The sequence below is a fragment of the Nicotiana tabacum genome, chromosome 15 (assembly GCF_000715075.1).
Source record: "Nicotiana tabacum cultivar K326 chromosome 15, ASM71507v2, whole genome shotgun sequence".
Classification (NCBI taxonomy): Eukaryota; Viridiplantae; Streptophyta; class Magnoliopsida; order Solanales; family Solanaceae; genus Nicotiana; species Nicotiana tabacum.
Genome location: NC_134094.1, coordinates 5,958,962 through 5,963,055, shown reverse-complemented (window position 1 = coordinate 5,963,055; position 4,094 = coordinate 5,958,962).

Below are 4,094 nucleotides of genomic sequence, written 5' to 3'. Positions count from 1 at the left end.
ATCAGTCAATTGAAAACGATAGCTACAACTTCAGGAATAAGTCAACGACGTTCAGAATATACCAATCCTTAAGTGCAAAAGGGAAATACCATAAGACTATCACAACCCAAAGGAAATATAAACACACAGGTTGTTGTGGCGCGCAACCCGATCCCACCGTACGTCACATTGTCCTCCCTTATTTCCTCATAACAACATGAACAACAATGAATATATATATAAGTGATGCGGTGCGCAACCCGATCAAATCATATCACAATATCATAATCATAGTTCACCCTTATTCCACCAAAACAATCCACTCTTATTACACCTGTTGCGGTGTGCAACCCGTTCCCACCGTACAATATAGATTTACCCTTATTCCACCTTAACATACCACCCTTATTTCACCTGTTGCGGCGTGCAACCCAATCCTACCATATCAATATCAAGTACTCAATATGCACAGTAAAACTCACATTTCAAATCACAGAAAACCGTTTACAATTCCTAAACACCAAACTAAAACAGATAGGACACCTTGTACAACATGATAATCCGCATAAGTAATACTACGCAGCGAGACCAATCCAGAATTTACAACTAGAAGGTACAAATAAACCAACTTGAGAAAATAGTAGGAAATCATGAAAATTATGGAAAGAACTAATATCATGGACATGGGGAAACAATGACTAACATGTAGCAATTAGGTATGGGAACACATTTAGAGCATATAACAACTAAGACAGGGAAAGAGCTAATCTAAGAAGAACGGGGAAACAGGGAAAACAGATAATTCGGCGGTGCATAAGCACTTGTCACTTCACATATACGCCGCTCACATCAAGTTCACATAGCACATAGTCTGAGGGTTCCTAATTCCCTCAAGTCAAGGTTAGACACAACACTTACCTCGCTTCAAAGACCACTCACTACTCAATCACAACTTTGACTCTCAAACAAGCCTCCGAACCAATAGAATCTAACAAATTATCAACCAAACGATTCAAATTAAGTCTTATGAACTACCCCATAATTGCAAAGAATTCAATTTAGGCCATTTTTGAAAAAGTCAACCAAAGTCAACCCCGTGCCCGCTTGGTCCAATCCTGAAGTTGATTACCCATTCTACCCCGAGCCCGGTTATGTAATCTGCTTTGGAATTCGACCTCAATTGAGGTCTAAATTCCCAATTTATCAAATCCTTAATTTCTACCCAAAAATCCTCAATTCCACCATGAAAACACTAGATTTTAGGTTAAAAACTTGTGAAATATAATGAAAGATTGAAAGGAAATAGGTTAGAATCACTTACCGATGATTTGGGGAAGAAAGAGTCTTGGAAAAATCGCCTCTGGGTTCTAGGTTTTGAAAATTTGAAGAATGAACCAAAAATCCCGTCTAAGTTAAGTTTTGATCAGTTGCAGATGTCGCATTTGTATTTGCGAATCCCGCAAATGCGAGAAATCCATCGCATTTGCGAAGACTCACACCTCTGCAATCATCGCATTTGCTATGAAAAGTTCGCAAATGCGAATACTGACTTATCGCAAATGCGACCAATCGATCGCATTCACAACTAGACGTTTGAATCACGTCAAACCCACTTTGTTTCTCACCAAAATTGACAGACAAGTCATAAATGTACTATTGGACCTATACCGGGCTCCGAAACTAAAATACCAACCCGGTATCCAAAAGTCAAACATCGATCAAACATTTCAAGTTCATTATGTCTTAAACTTTTAAATTTCTATAAAATGCGGTAATTCGGGCTAGGGACTTCCGAATTTTATTTCGGACATACGTCCAAGTCCCAAATCATGATACAGACCCACCGGGATCGTCAAAACACGAATCTGGGTCCGTTTTCTTAAAACGTTGACCGAAGTCAACTCAAGTAGATTTTAAGGTAAAATTTCATATTTTTCTCAGTTTTTAACATAAACGCTTTCCGAAAAGACGCCCGGACTATGTACGCAAATCGAGGAAGGCTGAAATAAGATATTTAAGGCTTCGTATCACAGAATTCGGTTTCAAAACATAAGATGACCTATCAGGTCATCACATTCTCCACCTCTAAAATAACCGTTCGTCCTCGAACGGACATAGAAAAGTACTTGAACTGGTGAAAATGTGGGGATATTTACTCCGCATGTCCGACTCGGACTCCTAAGTAGCTGCCTCGACGGACTGACCTCTTAACTGCACTCGAACCGAAGGATAACTCTTGGACCTCAACTGACGAACCTGCTAGGCTAGAATAGCCACCGACTCATCTTCGTAAGTCAAATCCTTCTCCAACTGGACAGAGTTGAAATCTAACACATGGGACGGATCGGCGTGATACTTCCGGAGCATGGATACATGGAACACCGGATGAACTACTGATAACCCTGATGGCAACGCAAGCCTGTAAGCCACCTCTCCCACTCTCTCCTGAATCTCAAAGGGCCCGATATACCTAGGGCTCAAATTTTCCTTCTTTCCAAACCTCATTACACCCTTCAAGGGTGATACCCGGAGCAACACTCTCTTCCCGACCATGAATGCAACATCACGAACTCTACGGTCTGCATAATTCTTCTTCTTGGACTGAGTTGTGCAAAGTCGATCCTGAATAATCTTGACCTTATCCAAGGCATCCTGTACTAGATCTGTACCCAACAATCGAGCCTCCCCCGGCTCGATCCACCCAACTAGCGATCGACACCGCCTACCGTATAATGCCTCATAGGGAGCCATCTGAATGCTCGACTGGTAGCTGTTGTTGTAGGCGAACTCTGCAAGGGGGAAGAACTGATCCCACGATCCTCCGAAGTCTATAACACATGCGCAAAGCATATCCTCCAATATCTGAATAGTGCGCTCGGACTGCCCGTCCGTCCGAGGATGAAACACTGTGATTAACTCAACCCGCATGCCCAACTTACGCTGTCATTCCCTCCAGAAGTGCTAGGTGAACTGCGTACCTCGATCAGAAATGATAGACACGGGCACACTGTGAAGACAAACGACCTCACGGAAGTAGATCTCAGCTAATCGCTCTGAAGAATAGGTAACTGCCACCGAAATGAAAGGAGCCGACTTGGTCAGCCTGTCCACAATGTCCCAAACTGCATCGAACTTTCTGAGTCCGTGGGAGTCCAATAACAAAATCCATAGTGATACGCTCCCACTTCCACTCAAGAATCTCCATCTTCTGAAGCAAATCACCAGGTCTCTGATGCTTATACTTTACTTGCTGGCAATTTAGACACCGAGCTAGATAAGCAATTATCATTCTTCATCTTCCTCCACCAATAATGCTGCCGCAAGTCCTGATACATCTTGCCGGTGCCCGGATGAATGGAATACCGGGAACTATGGGCCTCCTCAAGAATCAACTCACGAAGTCCATCCACATTAGGCACACAAACACGACCCTGCATCCTCAAGACTCCGTCGCATCTGCGCATATGGTAGCATCTGTGGCCCTTCTCAACTCCCCCTCCAGTTGTTTTTGCAACGAAATCCTCGTTTCTGCGAGGTCGCATTTGCGCCCATAATTCCGCAGGTGCGTTTCCAACAGCTGCTGCCATTTTCCAGCAGTTTCCTTCAAGTCCAAATTGCTCCGTTAACCTTCCGAAATCCATCCGAGGCCCTCGGGACCTTAACCAAATATACCAACATGTCCCAAAATACAATATGAACTTAGTCAAGGCTTCAAACCACGTCAATCAACACCGAAATTACGAATCGCGCATCAAATCGAATTATGAGTTTTCAAATCTTCCAACTTCTATATTTTGTGCCGAAACGTATCAAATCAATCCGGAATGACATCAAATTTTGTACACAAGTCATAAATGACGTAATGGAGCTGTTCCATTTTCGGAATCGAAATCCTACCTCGTATTAAAAAATTCAACATTCGGTTGAACTTTCCGAAAATCTTCAATTTTTCAACTTTCGCCAAAATGCGTTGAATTGTCCTACGGACTTCCAAATCCAAATCCGGACATACGCCTAAGCCCGAAATCACCATACGATGCTATTGACATCATCAAAATTCCATTCCGGGGTCGTTTGCTCAAAATTCAACTCTTCGGTCAACGCTTTCCATTTAA